The sequence below is a fragment of the Mirounga leonina genome, unplaced genomic scaffold (assembly GCF_011800145.1).
Source record: "Mirounga leonina isolate KUSES-001 unplaced genomic scaffold, KU_Mleo_1.0 Mir_176, whole genome shotgun sequence".
NCBI classification, from domain to species: Eukaryota; Metazoa; Chordata; class Mammalia; order Carnivora; family Phocidae; genus Mirounga; species Mirounga leonina.
Window position 1 is genome coordinate 9656734 of NW_023270454.1, and position 20357 is coordinate 9677090.

Genomic DNA, 20357 nt, shown 5'->3' on the forward strand with positions numbered 1-20357 from the left:
ATGAGTGACAACACTGAAGACCAGAAAGGCAAGCTGAAGACACCAGACTTCGTTTGAAGGGCAAACAAGAAATGTGAGCTTGGTCATTATTTTTGTGTGTGTCTTTGCTCTGAACCAGTTTTTGGAGGTGGGTGGGGAGGTGGATGGGGAGGTGTCTATGTCTAAAAGATGTGTGCGATTAGGGAATTCTCATTGTGAGAAGAAAATGATAAAAGGTAATTTTTATGATACTGGCAGAAAATGGCTGGGAATGGTAGAGAATAGAAATTTAATCTTTTGGGTAAGACGTAGCAAGCTGTGTTTGCAATACTTGGAGAAAAATTCCATTATTTTTAGTTGATTAGATTGTATAATTAAACGATTACTATAGCTTGGCTCTCTCAAAATGTTTTAAGTAGAAGGAAAATCTAGAAAGTTCATGGATTTGCTTTTCAATATTACCCAGAATTTTACTTGAATACATACTTTAAATCTAATTTCTTAATAATAAAGTTTCTATTAGGCCTGGTTATGGTTCGATTGTGATAGTTCTGCTCTTAAAAATCAGCATTATTATAGGAGAGGTTAGCTGTAAGGTACGTATTTTTGTGGACCACCCTCATTGTCAGTAAGTATTGCTGTTTCTAAAGAACAGAGTTTGACTTGTAGCATTAGGTTATGACTTACTATGGTAATATATGTTCTTTTTATTTCATATACTGAAAGAATACAGGGAAATTGTATATATTCACATAAGTACTGATCATTTTGGGTAGTATAAAAGACTGCTCCATGCTTTTGTTTTGAGCATGTAATCAGGGATTTGTTAATCCTTTCACAAAAAAAATTTTTTTTTGTTTATAGCTTTATATTACTGCGCGCCTTAAATGATCCATTGTTTCAAATGGTTTTTGTGGTATCATAATGACATACATCAGCAATTCTGAGAATGGCATTTAATATACAAATACGAGTTAAAAATATGTGAGATCTAATACAGGTGTTTGCATAGTTGAGCTTAAGTATTTCCTTCAACTTTTTAACTAATCAACATTTTGATCTTCAATAAAATGAAATTACTTAGTGCTCACTTGGGTTGCCAAAATGACAACCTTTGTTTTATAAGCTTCTTTATACACCACCTCGCTGATACTCCTAAAATGGACGCCAAGACATAAAAGACATGCTGATAGGCACTGGGAAGGAGATGCTTGCATGGCTACAGTCTTCCTGTTGAACTGCTCACAGGATCCTTCACGACCATGCTAGCAACCAACAATATAGGACGCAAAAAGAAAGTTCAGCAAATAAGTTTAAATTAGAGCTACGTTTTCATTCTGACCGTCTTATTACCGATTTATGTTTACTTTTATTTACTTTTTAAACATTTAACATAACCTCTCGTCATTTAGGTTTGCTAAATATGTGACTTCTTTAATTTATTTGAGACCATTTTCCCTTAAAGTTAAAAGAATCATTTGCTAGCTTATTTCAGAACTTCTTTGCAGCGAACTCAGTGAGAATAAACTGATCTTATATCCGGACTATTTTATGTCCAATTGTTTTCTGACAGGATAATAAGAAATAAGTAAATTAGAAAACAAAGATGTCAGAACACACCTTAAGAAATATTAAATTTTTCGATACTGGTAAAGCTACATTTTATGGTGTTTATTAGACTTAAGGTTTGATAATAAATATTAGCTGTTATACCCAATAAAGTTTCTTACTAATATATTCTCTCTGGCCTACTTTTTACATATCTTAAAATGAAAAAAGTCCCATATTAAAATGTTCCTTGTTAACTGGGTATAGAATAGGCACTCCTTTGTACAACCTTTTTAAAAAGGTATGTTTAAAAATTGATTACATTTTCAAACACATATGTTAGGCTTAACACAAGGCATTTTTCTTTACTTTTAGACCTTTTATTATATAAACACACTGATGTTTAGGCTGTGAATTATTTCCATATCAGTATTAATATTTCAAATCTTATTTTAAAGTGTGTAAATACTAGTAGTATGATTGTAAATGAACTCTGAGCATATATTCATTGTAGTTTGAATTATAGATTTTGAAGTAGAATTATTAAGACAAATGGATTAATATTTAACTGCTACTTGATACCTATTATTCAGTCCCATTTAGATGTGTATGCCTGAACATGCAAGCACATAATTCTATAAACCAGTGGAAACCTCTTAGGGGGCCTTAGCCCAGCATTTTATAATTATTCAGTCATTTATTCATTCATTGAGCAAATGTTTATTGAGTACCCACTTAGGCATGCTAATATTTTATTGACGAAATTATTTTGGGTAACAGGGAAGGAAACCACATGCATGGATGGAAGAGAGCATAGATTTAAAATAGAAGTACAAAAGCTGAGATAGAAAAGAGTAGCACTGTAGTCAGATTTGTTTCAATAGATTAAAGTATGTTAACTTTTATTGCACAATGTACATATTGTAGAGTGTTATTATAAAACCTCAGGGGATTAGCTGTTGTCCATACAGCTCTGGGAACTTTGTTGGACCATTCTTCAGGTTGCTGCATCTTATTGGCCAAAAAGCTTCAGTTGTTCACGTCTTCTGATGGACGTGTATAATAAGCAATTCAAATGTCATGAGAATGAAGTTAAATAGGGAAGATCGAACCACGGCTCACATGCTAGATTTTATAGATACCAAAGTAGATGTCATTGAACTTTTGAAGATGTGGCTGCCACATAAAACACCAGCCTCTTTATGAGGGATTTTTGTTTTTCTTTGTTTTCTTTTCTGAGAAAGAGAAGAGGAGGCCAATCTCATATCTGTAAGCAAGGGTGGCCCTTAGGAAGTAAGTTCGCTAAGGGGCTGTGTATTTTAAGCACACCAATCAGTTCACTTTCTGTGCTGTCTAATGTTCTGTTTTGTTTCCTTAGTTTTGTTCACTAACATAAAGGCTCATAGGGATGATACGTCTCTTGACTCTAGGCCTGAGTGAGCTTTTAACTTAGTGGGCTAACTTTATTCCATGTAGTTGTTCTTTCATATGAAAAGAGGTATAGATTCACATTCTTAAGGGGAGATGAAAGTCACATGAACCAGGGAGGTGAGCTTGGAGGTTGCCTTGGTGGCGAAGGCCTGTGTCAGGGTTGGTGGCAGGTGGCATGAGGTGAGAAATGTTTCAGCTGCAGGTATGAACTGCTGAAGTAATTCAACAAATATTCCCAGAGGGCCTGCTTTGTGCCAGGCCCCATGCTGGATGTAGGGGAGACAAAGATATAATTTCTCCCCATAAGGAATTCATAGTTGCAGGGAGGGGAAGGATAGGAATAACCAAAAAAGGTGTATCTCTTTATAGTTTCCCAATGCTTTCACCTGCATCTCATTAATCCTAGTGACAGAGCCTAGCACTGGTACATAATGGCCATCCAATATGGATTCATTGAAGGAATAAACCAAATTGTGAAGCAGATTATCTTCTTGAGGCTTATTTGATTAAGAAAACTTTTCTCATCATGGTTGAGGAACAAAAAGCAGTATGTTTGCTTTTAATCTGAGTCTGTGTTGCTGGTTATGGGTTTAGGGGGAGTGGCGTGTAGGGCCACATTCTCTGTGACCGAGGTAGAACCCCTGAGGTAGCCATTGGAGACAATATAAAATAAGGATTTGACTGGTACACAATGGCCCCAAATGCTCATTCCCTTCCTGGCAGCCCTCCATTGTCTTACATTCTCCCTCTCCTTGTTTCCCCAAAGGATCCCAGAGCCGTAGGCCTTGGTGGTATGGCCTAGGGATGGAGCAGGCCAACAGACTGTCTAACAAGTTGGAAGTCTTCTTTATGTGCTCCTTGTGGGAAGAAGGCTGAGGAGATTGTGGTGAGGGAAACTTATGGAGAGCTGAGGGCACTGCTCAGTAGCTGGCTTCAGTCCTGCCAATAACTTTACTAAGAGAGTGAGAGTAGATGTGGGATCTTGAGGCTAAACTAGAGTATCGAAAACAATCAGCACTGAGAGTGTAATACAACATCATGAAGGGTTGCTGAGGCCAGTTCATGGTGAACTGCATCTTTTTAGGTCTTTCTCCAGAAAAGGAGAGGGAGGCCCAGGAGAGGGAGGGGCAGAGTCAAGACATTGTGTGTAATTATGAGGGGGTTGAAATTCAGGCCCAACTTTCCTGCTCAAGCCCTGTGCCTTGATCTGCTAGAGGAAGGTACAGTCACCCCGGGTACAAGTGGTGGCCCTGGAGAGAGTGAGCATGGGGTGAATCCAAGCTTGGAATTAGAATAGCAGGAACTAAAGGAGGGCAGTGTTCCAGTATTTGCCCATGGGATCTAGGTCGGATAGGAGATGTGATCATTGGCAGGGTTCCAGAGAACATAGTGAAATAGGGAGAGATGGGTATGTAGAAATTCTGGTAAAGGGAAAGAAAAGGTTCAGGGAATACTGAAGGTAGGAATTTATTCTGAAACCCAGTAGGTCATGAATAACAGTACCAACTGCAAGGCATGACTTGATTTTGTCATTGATGGTGCCAAGGTTATTTTATTTCTCTAGAAGTAATTGTAGAAGAGGAAAGAAGTTACCTGTTTGTGTTCTGTATTCCACCATGTTCTAAGAATTAAAATTTTTTCTTCTGTTTTATAGTTAAGAATCTCTTGCTCCAATATAATTAGAATGCATCTAATGTATGGATCTTGAGGTTTTGTGTAAAATATTTTGGTATTAAAGTTTAGGTTTTAAAGAATTAGTCCCTCTGTAATGATGTCATCCTTTTCATTCCATAGATCAGTGCCATTCATATCTTCTTTTCTGCTGGCCACTGTATGTTATTTTCCCTTACTTGAAAGATTGAATTGTTCCCAGAGACTCAGGAGTGCTTGAAGAGAATGGGTTTCAGAGTCTCACCAACCTCAGTTTGAATTTTGACTCCATTTTTTCTTGTTGGACATTGGTCGAGTTGTGCAAACCCTGTTTCTTCACGTGTAAGACAGATTATGCTATCTTCCTCAAAGTTTTTTGGGAAGAGACATAAGGAAATATATGCAAAGCTCTTAGTGTACTCCTGATACATAGCAAGTGCTCAATAAATGGTAGATATTATTCTTTTTTTAGTTAAAATTAAAAAAATATTGTAGTAAAAATACATAACATAAACTTTACCATCTTGGGGCGCCTGGGTGGCTCAGTCGTTAAGCGTCTGCCTTCAGCTCAGGTCATGATTCCAGGGTCCTGGGATCGAGCCCCGCATCGGGCTCCCTGCTCGGTGGGAAGCCTGTTTCTTCCTTTCCCACTCCCCCTGCTTGTGTTCCCTCTCTCGCTGTGTCTCTGTCAAATAAATAAATAAAATCTTCAAAAAAAAAATAAACTTTACCATCTTAACCATTTTTAAGTGCACAGTTCAACCGCAATAAGCATATTCTCATTGTGCAGTGATCACCACCATCCATCCACAGAACTCTTCTTGTAAAACTGAAACTCTGTACCCATTAAGCAACAGCTTCCCATTCTCCCTTTCCCCTAGTCCCTGGCAGCCACTGTTCTGCTTTCTGTCTCTATGAATTTGACTGCTCTAGGCACCTGATGTAAGTGGAACCATATGGTATTTGTCCTTTTGTGACTGGGTATTTTACTTAGCACCACATCCTCAAGGTTCAGTCATGTTATAACATGTGTCAAAATTTCCTTCCTTTTTAAGGCTGAATGACATTTCATTGTGTGCATAGACCTTTTTTTTTTTTTTTAACCCTTCTTCTGTTGATGGACACTTGGGTTGTTTCCACCTTTTGGCTTTTGTGAATAATGCTGCTTTGGGCATGGGTGTATAAATAATCTGTATGAGTCTTTGATTTCAGTTCTTTTGGGTATAGACCCTAAAGTGGGATTGCTGGATCAGTAGGCAGTATTAGCTCTTGTAGCAGGTTACATTTTTGAAAAACTTGTAAGCTGAAGTGATGTAAGTTGAGTTTGACTTTTTAGCATAGATAATGGTAAAATAAATAGGAGGTTATAGACTTGACTGTGAGCTCATGATATCTAGCTTTTTTTTTTTTTTTTTTGGTAGAAATAACCCAAATACCACATTCATCATCTCTAAATTATTTTCTAGTATAGAGTTTTGCATGGTATATTAACCAGGGCACTACTCTAATCACTCACATAAAATAGTATTTATACAGTATTGTGGAATATAATCGTCATATTTCATTTTTAACACAAAGTGGTTTCTTAGCCTTCTGACCATTTCTGTTTAGAGAATTTCCTTTTGCCATTCTTTTAGGGTCAGTCTGCTGGTAACAAGTCTTTTAGTTTTCCTTCAGCTGAGAATGTCTTGATTTCCCTTTTCCTTGAAGGATATTTTTGCTGGATATGGAATTCTAAGCTAACAGTTCCCTTTTTTTCCAGCACTTGAAAAATGTTGTACCACTTTCTTCTGCTTCTGTGGTTTCTGGTGAGAAATCTGCTGTTATTCCAGTTGTTTTTCCATTGTAGGTAAGATGATGTTTCTCTCTCACTACTTGCAAAAATTTTCTCTTTGTCTTTAGTTTTCAAAGAGTTTGATTGTGATGTGGGGCTTGGCATGGATTTCTTTGGCTTTTTCCTGGGTTCACTCAGCTTCTTGAGTATGTAGGCTTATGTGTTTTGCCAGATTTAAAAAAAAAGTTTATGTATTTTTAAGTAATCTCTGCATCCGATGTGGGGCTTGAACTCACCACTCTGAGATTAGGAGTTGTGTGCTGTTATGACTGAGCCAGCCAAGTGTCCCTGTCTTTTGCCAGATTTGCAAATTTTTCAGCCACAATTTCTTTGAGTAATTTTTAAAGGCTTGCCCTCTTTCTCCTTTCCTTCCAGGATTTGGGATGATATGAATGATAGATCTTTTGTTATAGTCCTACGAGTACTTGACACTGATAATTTTTTTTTAAATTGTTTTTTCTTTGTTGTTCAGACTGGGTAATTCCTGTTGTTCCTATCTTCAGGGTCACTGATTCTTTTCTTTGTCATTTTCATTCTGCTACTGAGCCCACCTAGTGAGTTTTAATTTCAGTTAATGTATTTCATCTGTTGTTTCTTTGCTGAGACTTTCTATTTTTTCATTTGTTTCATGTCTGTTCATAATTGCTTATTGAAACATTTTTTTATGGTGGCAGCTCTAAAAATCCTTCTCAGGTAGTTCCAATATCTGTGTCATCTTGGTATTGGGATCTGCTGATAGTCTTTTCTTGTTCAAGTTGAAATTTTCCTTGTCCTTGGTAGAATAAGTAATTTTGATTAGATCCTGGGCATTTTGGGTACTATGAGACTCTGGATCTTATTTAAATCTTCCGTGTTTTTTTAAAAGATTTATTTATTTATTTGAGAGAGAGAGCATGTGCACGAGCATGGGGGGAGGGGCAAAGGGAGAGAGAATCTCAAGCAGACTTGTGCTGAGTGCAGAGCCCAATACAGGGCTCGGTCCCACGACCCTAAGATCATGACTGGAGCCAAAACCAGGAGTCAGATGCTTAACTGACTATGCCACCCAGGTGCCCCTAAATCTTCTGTTTTTTTTTTTTTTTAAGATTTTATTTATTAATTTGAGACACAGAGATAGAGAGAGAGAGAGGGAGAGAGCATGAGCAGGGAGAGAGGCAGAGGGAGAGGGAGAAGCAGGCTCCTCGCTGAGCCAGGAGCCCGATGCGGGGCACGATCCCAGGACCCTGGGATCATGATCTGAGCCGAAGGCAGACGCCCAACCATCTGAGCCACCCAGGCGCCCCTAAATCTTCTGTTTTAATAGACTCCTCTGACAACATATCTGTAGAGGAAAAAGGAGCACTTCATCATTATTGCAAGGTGGGAGTGGAAGTCCAGGTTCCTCACTGGCTTTTATTTACAGCTTGTGGTGGCTGGGGGGGTGGGGTGGGGTAGGGTGGGGGGATGGGGTGGGGTGCCTTATTACTGCCCTGTGAAATTCAGGTTCCCCATTAGTGGTACTGTTATTTAGATTATTAGTTTTGTACTTGGTGAAATAGCCTGAATAGTCCCTTAGCTGTTATCATTAAATTTAGCTTCTATTGTTGGTGCTATTTGTGTTTGATAAGTTATTTCACGATGTTTAAGTTCTCACTAGCCCTCTCTAATCACCTACTTCCCTAAGATTAGTATGTGTTTACCATTAGCACATTGAAGTGAAGAAACAAGATTATAGTTTCTATTTTATTAACTTTGAAAATTTATTTTTTAAAGGAGAGAAAAACTTACCTGTACAAGGTTTCCATTTTTTCCATTAATAAAATGCTGGGTTTTATCAGACTTTTATAACTTATTTTTAGAAGAGGTCAGTATATTAGAAATCTTCAGAAGAAATGCATTTGACGGGAGGCTTGAAAAAAATGCAGTGATAAAGCATTTCATTTCATTTGCTAACTCACACCTGTGGTTTCAGGTTGATAACACAGACCTTAAAGATGATGCATATAACTTCAGAATAACAGATTTTTGAGATGCCTAGTGGTCATCTGTGGTATAGTAATAACAGTACCAGATTCCAGTACTGAATCACTTACTAACTGGGTGATCTTGGGAAAAACTCTGAAAGTCCAAAAGTTGACTTTTTGTCTCAAAAAAATGGGTGTCATAATACTAAATCAAAGGTTGTTAAGAATATTAAATGAGGTAATACAACTGAAGGCAATTTAATTGATAGATATTACACAAATAGGAGAGATAATTATCTAGTCTAGCTACTTCAAGCATATGACTGTGGTGGGTAAAGATAATGTATCTGATTCTGTAGGATTTCCAGTATTCTGTGTCAATAGATTATGGGTTATATACATATCTCTTTAAAATGCTTTAAAAAGTCTTAATTATGAAAACTTTCAAATACATAGCAAAGTACTGAATAAAACAGAGTGAATACCCCTATACTCATTATCCAGAACTAACAAATGCCATATTTATTTGCTCCAGATCTTTTTTTTTAAGAAAAATAAAACATTAGGAATATAACTAAAGCCCTATCCTTTCACCCCTGAAATTGGTGTAGAACATTTCTATGTACATTTTTGTAGTATTACTACATGTATAGGTAACTATACACAATGTAACTGTTGTTTTGCATAATTTAAAATGCATATAAAATGATTTTATATCGTTGCTGTCTTTTTGCAGATGAGATTAGATATTTCTGAGATTGATCCATGTTGCTACTACAGGTCTAATGCCGCAGAGTATTTCATTTTAGTTTATCCATTCTTCTGTGGTGGACATTTCATTTTTGCCTTGTGCCAACTGTGCTATAATGGACACCTTGCACATGTCTTCTGTACATATTTTCGATCTCTAAGGGAATTACTTAGAAATGGAGTTGAGTTGCCAAATACGTTAACTTTACTCAATAATACCAAATTATTCTTCAAAGCATTTGTACCAGTTAACATTAGGGCGCTATCATATTTCTGTATCTCCTACATTTTTGCCAGTACTTGGTGGTATCAGACTTTGACATTTTGTCAGTCTGGTCTGCAAGAAATATTTTGTTGTTATTTTAATTTGTGTACCTGATTACTTAGTGAGCTTGTGCATCCTTTTATGTTGACAATTTAGATTACCTTTTCTGTACATTCTCTATCCTTTGCACATTTTTCCTTTTAGTTGTTTTATTTTTATTAATTAGCAGTGTATTTATATGCCAGTCCTTTATTATATGGGTTAAAATATCTTCTCAGTCTGTGATTAGTTTATTTTCCTTACAGCAGCTTTTGAAATCAACTATGGTATATGTTTGAAAAATTAGAATACTTTGATTTTTTATTCTCAAAGATGGTTTTAGTGATAATACTTACAAGAATCCATGCTTTTGGATGTGGCAAAAGAGGGCTAATGAGGCTAATATTTCTTTGAATGAACTAGAATTTTATCCCCTTAATTAATATCTAGAGGATAAAGCTTCCTAATTTTCACATAGACTTTTGGTCAGTTGAAATCATTGGGCAGATTCAGAGCTTCTGAGTACCAATTATTGAATAAGTGAGTATTGTGAAGTTTTATTTTGTTTTTTTGCAGAACGTCCTACAGCACACCAGTAACATGGGCACATTCCCATTGCATCAGCAGCATTAGCAAATTGGAGTTCTTGGGCCCTTAGAATGTTCTGTTGATCTTATTACAGTGATTTCTATACAGTGAATAAACTCGGTGCAGTAAGCACTTTCTCCTTTCCCTAACCAGTCCTCTTGCTAACAAAATAACTTAATTGAGAAATTCAAACTGTTGGGCCAAGTGGAATTGAGTTGTGGCTGAGGCTCTTTGGGTATCTTTTGTTGTGCAATCAAGTAGCACTTATTCAACAACTTTCCTTGCTGTCCCGCCTAAAAAAAATCCCACCTAATCTCCCAAATCACTTTGCAAAACAAAAGAACACACAGAAGATTGAGAAACCAGAAGGACTGGGGGCCGTGCTGGGTGTTGTATATTGAGCCCTCCTTTCCCTGCTGGTTACTATTTATTTGTAACTGCTTTGATAATTACATATAATTATATATCTGTTTTAAAATCTGAATGTGAAAGTATGCTCTCTTCACTTTACTGACAGGCGTTTGGTTGTTCAAGACATTTGGAACCACTGCCTGTAGGAGGATAGTTTGCCATGAGCAAGGGTAGGTAGGTAAAGTTCTAGGTAGAAATGAACAACTGGTGGAAGACTGGACTTGCAGATCCAAATCTTAAGGAAAAACTCCTGGTCTGGAGTTTACAGATTTGCCTTTCTTAAAGGCAGTGGCCGTGTGCTTGGCTCAATGCATGTTTCCCTCATTATACTTGCTTGCTATTTAGTGCGGTGAATGAGCCTCCAGACAACACAGAAGGAAACCAGCTATATGTTCTGTCCCTGGCTGAACTTTGGTAATACTTCCTTCTTCCATTTACTGAATTCTTTCCTGGAATCAGCAGTTGGCATCAGTCACCATCTCTGTACCACTCCTTCACGATTTAAAAGTTTTATGGAAACCTCAATAAAGAATGTGTGAAAAGAGTAACTGTCCTTTATTTAATTAAAAACTCTGTTTTTCCTATGTTATCTACATTACCACAACCCTCTGAGAAACATACACAGACACACACGCACACACCCCATGTTTCAGGTGAGAAAATTGAGGCTGAGAGAGGTGAAGTGCTGGCTTAGTGACATGACAGCCAAATCAAGTCTTCTGCCTCCAAATCCCTTGTTCATTCCATTATTTGGCATTTGTTCACTCCGTGATGGGGTCACTAGAAGAGCAGCTTGCTACTATTATAGGAGCCTTTCCCATATACACTTGGGACCTCGTACTTAGGTAAATCCTCTGCCCTCCATTCATTCATTCATTCATTCAAGAGGTCAATCCATCATTCATTTAATATCTAACTGTCTATTAGAGCTAAGTGATGAGGATACAGTAATGGACACAACCTACACACTGCCTTCATGGAGCTTATCATATGGCGGTGAAGAAAGACTGCAGTTAAATTCAATCAAGTGTAATGACAGGTATGACAGGAGAAGAAGAGGGTCCTCGTTTGAAAATCCTCCTTTTCAAGAAAAGCAAAGCTGGTGGCATCACAGTTCTGGACTTCAAGCTCTATTACAAAGCTGTCATCATCAAGACAGTATGGTACTGGCACAAAAACAGACACATAGATCAATGGAACAGAACAGAGAGCCCAGAAATGGACCCTCAACTCTGTGGTCAGCTAATCTTCGACAAAGCAGGAAAGAATGTCCAATGGAAAAAAGTCTCTTCAACAAATCATGTTGGGAAAATTGGACAGCCACATGCAGAAGAATGAAACGACCATTTCCTCACACCACACACAAAAATAGACTCAAAATGGATGGAAGACCTAAATGTGAGACAGGAATCCATCAAAATCCTTGAGGAGAACACAGGCAGCAACCTCTTCGACCTCGGCTGCAGCAACTTCTTCCTAGAAACATCAAAGGCAAGGGAAGCAAGGGCAAAAACGAACTATTGGAACTTCATCAAGATAAAAAGCTTTTGCACAGCAAAGGAAACAGTCAACAAAACCAAAAGACAACTGACAGAATGGGAGAAGATATTTATAAATGACATATCAGATACAGGGCTAGTATCCAAAATCTATAAAGAACTTATCAAACTCAACACCCAAAGAACAAATAATCCAATCAAGAAATGTGCAGAAGACATGAACAGACATTTCTGCAAAGAAGACATCCAAATGGGGTGCCTGGGTGGCTCAGTTGGTTAAGCAACTGCCTTCAGCTCAGATCGTGATCCTGGAGTCCCAGGATCGAGTCCCACATTGGGCTCCCCGCTCAGTGGGGAGTCTCCTTCTCCCTCTGACCCTCTCCCCTCTCATGCTCTCTCTCACTCGCTCTCAAATAAATAAATAAAATCTTAAAAAAAAAAAAAGACATCCAAATGGCCAACAGACACATGAAAAAGTGCTCAATATCACTCGGCATCAGGGAAATCCAAATCAAAACCTCAATGAGATACCACCTCACACCAGTCAGAATGGCTAAAATCAACAAGTCAGGAAATGACAGATGTTGGCGAGGTTGCGGAGAAAGGGGAACCCTCCTACACTGTTGTTGGGAATGCAAGCTGGTGCAGCCACTCTGGAAAACAGTATGGAGGTTCCTCAAAAAGTTGAAAATAGAGCTTTACCCCAAAGATACAAATGTAGTGATCTGAAGGGCCACGTGCACCCCAATGTTTATAGCAACAGTGTCCACAATAGCCAAACTATGGAAAGAGCCTAGATGTCCATTGACAGATGAATGGATAAAGAAGATGTGGTGTATATATATACAATAGAATATTAGGTAGCCATCAAAAATGGAAATCTTGCCATTTGCAACTACGTGGATGGAACTAGAGGGTATTATGCTAAGTGAAATAAGTCAATCAGAGAAAGACAATTATCATATGATCTCACTGATATGAGGAATTTGAGAAATAAGACAGAGGATCATAGGGGAAGGGAGGGAAAAATGAAACAAGATGAAACCAGAGAGGGAGACAAACCATAAGAGACTCTTAATCTCAGGAAACAAATTGAGGGTTGCTAGAGTGGAGGGGGATGGGAGGGATGGGGTGGCTGGGTGATGGACATTGGGGAGAGTATGTGCTATGGTGAGCTCTGAATTGTTTAAGACTGATGAATCACAGACCTGTACCCCTAAAGCAAATAATACATTATATGTTAATAAAAAAAAAATCCTCCTTTCCCTCTTCAACATAAAGGGAGAATTAAAATTCAAATATTTTAAAGAACATGGACCTCTTTGAAAGTGAGACTTTTGAAGTTTTTTAATATGACACTGAGTAGAGAGCCATAAAATAAACAAAGACTCCAGAATTTTAGAATGTTAGAGATCATTTAGTTTGCTTCTTTGTAGCCAAACCAATGGGAAGCTCCTTTTTTTAGGCTTCTGAGAGGCAGAACTAGAATTTCTGGGCAGCAGTGCTCCATGCTAAACAGTACCTAGCAAAGAGGTGCATAATAAATTATTCTGTGGAACTCTGACTCAGAACATTCTCCACACTTAATCTTCCACCTGGATTCCCTTTAATGCTTTGGAATAACAGATCAGTGGAGATGAGCTTTGTTTGGCTATTTCTAGATGTAAGTGTTAGGGGAAAAAAAGAAAAAGGAAAAGAAAACCACAAAAACCCATTGTGCAGTTTAAATAAAGAAAAATGAGTTTTACTTCCAAGAGAGCTTTTGCCATTTTATTAATGCTTATTCTCCTTCGGAGAGCTCATTATTGAACAGAGTGTGACAGTAGTTTACCATGGTGAATGTGTCTTGTCTGGGCCAGGGGATGAATTAGAGCACTGATAAAGGCCAGAGGAGCGGGCGGAACTGTACCTAAATTACCCCGAGATAGTTGCCAAGCTATTCGACTTTTTTAAAGACCTCCAGAGAGCAACCTTAATCGCCTCTAGTTTCCCTTTTCAGTGTTTAATACCTTTGCTGTCAGGAAATTCTTCCTCATATTTAACCCAATTTTCCCTTGCCACAGTTTGATCCCATTTCTCTTGTTGTCCTTGGTGGTGACAGAATAGCGGGTCATTATCTTGTTGGTAATATCCTTAATGTCCTTGAAGGGCATCAGGAAGTTTCTCCAGTGAAATGAAACATATTCCTTTTCTCTCTTCCGCACCCTTCTTCTCACGGTTCCTATTTGGAAATACAGTCTTTGACATTTTGCACTTAAGTATCTGATCTGAATATTCACATCAGTCCTTTCTTGAGGCATCCATCGATCCCGTTTTTACTCAAAGAGGAAGATTGTTTTGTTGCTTCTCTTGCTTGAATGAACTTGTCAGTTGAATGAACTTGTCTGCTCTTTGCTGCCCTCCCTCTAGGTGTGAGGTGCCATTCTAGAGGCTGAAGGGGGTGTGACAAGGAGTTCCTGTCTCTGACTTACACGTACAAGGAGGGATCCTAATGCTTCTAACCACTCATGGTCTCACCATAGACGGATAGTTCATGGATTGGGCCTGCTGGTTTCTCTTTTCCATGAAAACATTTGATTTCAGTTTACATTTTGGTACATTTAGGATCTCCATTGACCTTATCCTCAGAAAGATACGGCATGTCAATAAAGTTGACAGTATCATGCTATCTATATGCTCCGCCCTCTTGATTTAATTTTATGAATGTCACAAGGGAAGTTGGAACATACAAACTTTGTATACAGAACTGATGGGTGGACATGTCTGTTTCGCATCAGATTTCTGTACCATCCTCACAAGGGGGTGTGACTGATCTTTTATCTCCCCAGCACGTCTCAGAAACGCGTGACACGTTTTAAGCAAACTTAATGACTGCTGGTTGTTTGTCAAATGAGTTATTGGGAAATTTACTTTATTTTGTTGTTGTTGGTTTCTGTCTCCTTATTCCTTTCACCTAAACACAAAAGCAGCTCAGAGCTTTTGCCTGGCTGCCAGGGTGGGCAGCCCTCCCACCTTGGCTGCCAAGCTTTTAGCAGATGAAATAAAAATCTATTTATAACTGGTCTCTGATGGATTTCCTCCCTACCTGTGGTAGTGCTCCATCAGCAGGTGTACTGAACAGATGGAGAAGGGTTTTAATTTTTTCAGTTCAGTTAGATCAGCTCTCCAGGTTCAGACCAGCACATTCCCTTTCTTACTTAGTTTCTTCCTCTTGGCATTAAAATTGTTGAGCATAGCAAAAGACAAATGAAGACCAGGAGATACAATGCATGTAGTGCCTGACTTTAAAATAAATACTCTGGCAAAGGAACCAGAGACATCAGACAATTCGACATCAGACAGTATATCAGTTTTAACCCTTCTCTTCCTAGCACCTAATTTTAATGTTATTTAAATTAATATTTGGAGTACTAAAATGCTGAAGTGTATGCATGCTTTCTTTTTCCTTATGATGTGCTTTTAGCATTTGAATTTACACATTTTGAAAATATATCATGCTATTTTTCAAGAACAGTTTGTCTCTGATAGTAGTTCAGTATATATTGTGAAGAACTGAAATGAGGAGCTGAAGTCATTAATTTCATGAGGTTTATTTGCCTTCTTTTTCCACCGATGGTTGAATTGTCCAGGAGAGTGATGAAATGGTAGCATGCAGTCCAAAACCAGTCTGAATGTGACCTTACTTAGCTCTGGATTTTACCATCACTAGCCAGTGAAAGATAGGTTACCATAATCTCTGACTTCAACATATTTATAGGTATGTTCTGTTTAGCACATTTGCTCTTAGTAGGTTCTATCATCTCTTATTCCCAAGAGCCTAGATTTCAGTTAATCCCTGGCTCTCAGATGTGAGGCCAAGGCTGACTGACTCATTGAGTGATTCATGCATCCAACAGACATTTACTAAGCTCCTGTCCAGTTTTATGACATTGCTGTCATCGAGGCCCACAATTTAGGCCCCACTCTGTTCCCTCTAGCACCATCAAAATTACTTAGTTAATATCTATTGGAAGCTGGGTTTGAAACAAGCAAGATTTGGCCTATTTCAGTATTTTTTTTGTTTGTTTGTTTGGAGTAAAACAAGATTTCATTGTTACAAGGGTACTTCTGAGTTGCAGAAATTCTTCCGGTTTTTAAGTACAGATTTTATTAGAAGCAAGCTCCGCCACCCCCCATTTTATTTTGCTCAATTCTTAATCATTCCTGGGTGATTTTTTTCATAGATGTGGAGTGTCCAGATTTGTGGCTTGCTCTCTAGCCTCTTTTCCCATCTTCTTGCCCACTAAGATTCATATCAGGGGTGTCTCCAGCAGCCAAGAGAGATTCAAATAAGTCACTGCTGGCTAGAAATGGGAACAGTTTAGTTAGGAGAAATAGCATAAATGAAAACCACCACTGTTCCCCCATGTCATTGTCTGATGAGTGCATTTGAAGATTCTCTTTAGTTGTTTGCTGTGCTTTTTAAAATGGGCTCTCATATTTGGACAATAACTTAAATATTATCCAGGAAAATCACCTCCTCTGATCCTTCTGTCTCCTTTGCAGAATCTGTCAAGTGACTGTCTTGGTTTTCACAATAGAGATCTCACTTTCGCCAAGGCTGGCTGACCTGTGCTATCTTTGGTAGGTTATTCTATAGAGCTGTGATGCTGTGATCTTTCTTCCTATTACTTTCATGTGCTGATCCTCCTTGTACCTTTTTGGGGTCACACAGAACAAAATCTAATTCTGATATGTGGCAGCCTTTCACATATTTGAAAAATATCCCTTCTGTATTCAACCATTTATATATGACATGAGTTAGTTGCCTGGCTTTCCTCTAACCCGCTCTAATTTAGCTACTTCTGTACTACAGAGGGACATGCAGAATGTGGAACAACATTTTATCTAGGTGCAGTCTGACAAGTGCTAGGAAAAGCCAGATCATCACTGTCCTAGTTAGAGGTCTAGAGGTCAAGCAAGTCTGAAAATTTCTTATTTGCTCGATTTGACTACATAGAGCATCTTAGACCCCCATAGGACAACAGAGTTTCTCTTATATCCAGAGACAGGCAGAATGCTTCTGGGCTGTGATGGATTCACTTTGATCATCTGGACCGAGCTTCTGTCATGCCTTGGCACTCGCTACAAGGCTGTGTGATCATGGTGTGTCAATGTACGGTGAATGATGTCGAATAGGTGCTGAATGACCAATTTGGGGCCATCTGGAATGCTTATGTGGCCTGTGAACATAAATCATTCCACCTCATCCTGGCTCCTTCCCTCATTGCAATGCTGTACCACTGTATAGTTTTCTCTCACAGGGCCACTTAATCTTGTCTCCTTTTAAATACTTTGTAAAAGCGAAAACAATGGGATGCTAGGTCCTCAAAATATATAAAATAGATTCCCAGGTTAACTCCATTTATGATTCATCCATCTCTTCTCCTGTAGCAAGCAGAATCATCATAGGGAGGGACCATCAGACAGGTTTCTTGGTAATTTTTTTTTTTTGGCATACCTTTAGCATATCATGTGTCATTTCCAAGGGAAAAGGGTGTATGACTGAGGATGGAAGTATCTTAATGTGGGAATGTTTAGTCTCTCCAGAAGTACCTGGCACAAGGTAGGTACTCAGTAAATGTTTGTTGAATGGAGTGAGGCAGAAGCTTTTATTCCATGTTGTGGCCACCATTGTTTCAAAAGCTATTATGCCACAAGAGTGGCAGTGTTTCCTCCAGCCTCCTAATGGGCCTCACCTAACTGCCACATTTGGGTGGCTCTAGAATGCAGGTCTCTCAAATCTTTATTATTTTACTTTAGTATTATTTTTTATTTTAAGTAGGCTCTATGCCCAACATAAGGCTCGAACTTATGACCTTGAGATTAACAGTCGCACGCTCTACTGATTGAGCCAACCAGGCACTCCCCAAATCTCTATTAAATATGTCAAATCCTCAAGCTATCTTAGATTAATACTATCTCTCAAATAGTTGCCTCATGTAGATTCAGCCTTACTTAATTTACTTTAAGTAGTACTCATTTAACAGATATTTTTTGAATATTTTCCATATGCTAGGTGCTATCCTGAGAACTGGGGATACAGTGGAAAGCAAAACGTTCAGATCTCTGTCCTCAATACAGTGGGGGGAACAGGCTTTATAATTTAATAATACTTTATTATTTTCAAAGACTCAGTTCTTAGGTTCATTTATTTATCTGAGTAGATTTCTTCTTCTTTATTTGCATTTTGTTTGTTCTTTAATCCATTAGTCTGTTCTGACACCCAAGTCCCAGGTTTTATCAACATTCTGAGACCACCTCCTTATCTTAAAAGAATAATTTGCCATAATCAGGTAGAGTTTACTCCAGAAACACAAGGATAGTTCAGTATTAGGATAGCTAGTGTTGTAATGAGTCCTGTCAGTTCATTAGAGGGGAAACTCTGTATGGTCATCCTGATAGTTACTCACAACCATTTGATTTAATCCAATGTCTACTTTTTCCTAAAAATGAGGAGACAAAAAGCTCTTTGTAAATGAGAAGTAGAAGGTGACTTTCCTCACACAATCGAGTATCTATGAAAAGCCATTAGCAGTATCACTTGACTTGGTGGAAAAAAAAGCATTCATATTAAAGTCATGACCAGATAAAATGCTTGGTGTCTTCATAGTTATTCAACCTTGTGTTAGAAATTTCAGCCAATGCCATAAACAATATAAAGAAAGAAATACAAATATTGGAAAAGAAACAACGTTATTTTCAGTTATAACTACCTGGGAAGTTCATGAAAAGATACTTATTGAGTGTCTATCATATATGTTAAGCTCCCTGTCTTGCAAAACTTAGTGTGTTGGGGAAGACATTCAATTAAATGCAATTCCAATTACATTAAGTTAATTAATTAAATTAAATGCAGTTAATTTCTAAATTATTAAATAAATAACATTACATTAAATTATTAAGTAATTACTTAATTAAATTCCAATTAAATGCAATTCTAGTATAGTGTTATAAAGTCCATGATGGAGAAAACACAGAGTGTTATGGGAACTATCGTATAGTTGGGGCTGTCCTAACTTTGGAAGACCGGGCAAGTTTTTCTATTCTTCAGACTTGCCAAGTTCATTACTGCCTTCTGGTGGTGCCATTCCCTCTGTCTGGGAAGCCTTGAACTTTTATGGCTGGCTCCTATAATTACTCAGGTCTCAGCTCAGGTGTCCTTTTCAGAGAGGTCATTCCTGAACACCCCATCTAAAGCAGCCCCTCGCCCCCACCAGTCACTCTTTTCCCATCACTCTGTTTTATTTTATTCACAACAAGGTCACTCTCTAGTGGTCTCATCTGTTTGTTACTTGTTTATTGTCTCTACTCCCATCACCTAGAACATAGGAATGGCACAAGAACCTTGTTCTTGCTTGCTCTGGTATCCTAAGAGTGGAGAACTGTGTCTTCACCTAGTAGGTGCTCACTAAATATCTGTTGGGTGAATGTGCTGGAAGACAGGAGGTGGAGATGCAGATGACAACTGGCAAAGAAGGCAGGACCTGGGTTGGGTTGGACTTGGCAGGTGCTGTGGACTGAATGTTTGTGTCCCCCTGAAATTCCTTTGTGGAAGCCAAATCCCAGTGTGATGGTATTAGAGGAAGGGGCCTTTGGGAGGTAATTAGGTCATGAGGGTAGAACCCTTATGAGTGGGATTAGTGCCCTTATCAGAAGAGACACCAGAGAGCTGGCTTCCTCTTTCTCTGGTTCCACAACGTGAGGATACAACAAAAAGCTATCAGAAAACTAGGATAGTCTTGCCAGACACCAGATCAACCAGCACCTTGATCTTGGATTTTACAGCCTCCGGAACTGTGAGAAATCAATGTTTGTTGTCAACTGAAGCCACCCAGTCTGTGGTGTATTTGTTATAGCATCCTGAGCTGACTAATAATGCAGAAGGTATGGCATTGATGAGGACAGGTTTTTTTTTTTTTTTTTTTTTAACAGCTCTATTGAGAAATAATTGACATATAATGTATCAATTTAAGATGTACAAAGTGATGATTTGATACGTGTTAGTTAACACATATAAGGCTAGTTCACACTTTCATCACCTCACATAGTTACCATTTTTTTTGTGGTGAAAACTTTTAAGTTTTACTATCTTAGCAACTTTCAAATATACAATACAGTATTGTACACTATAATCATGGTGCACATTACATCCCCAGAACTTACTCACTTTAAAACTGGAAATTTGTACTCTTTGATCATCTTTGTCCTTTCAACTCTCCCTGATGCCCCCTGCTGCAACTACTAGTTTGCTCTTTGTTGCTATGAGTTTGGTTTTTTCATTTTTAGATTCTACATGTAAGTGAGATCATACAGACTTTGTCTCTCTCTGTCTGATTTATTTCACTTGGCATAATGCCCTCAAGGTCCATCTATGTTGT

General features: G+C 38.3%; 1 protein-coding gene and 1 non-coding gene across 3 annotated transcripts in view; one reads left to right on the top strand and one right to left on the bottom strand.

Annotated features, from left to right (window-relative positions):
* MSRA (methionine sulfoxide reductase A) overlaps positions 1–20357 on the top strand; it is a 431046-nt gene that overhangs the window by 43983 nt on the left and 366706 nt on the right. The gene's annotated exons all lie outside the window — the stretch shown is intronic.
* Positions 17768–17840, bottom strand: TRNAN-GUU. Its single transcript has one exon. It is a non-coding gene; the product is annotated as a tRNA-Asn (tRNA).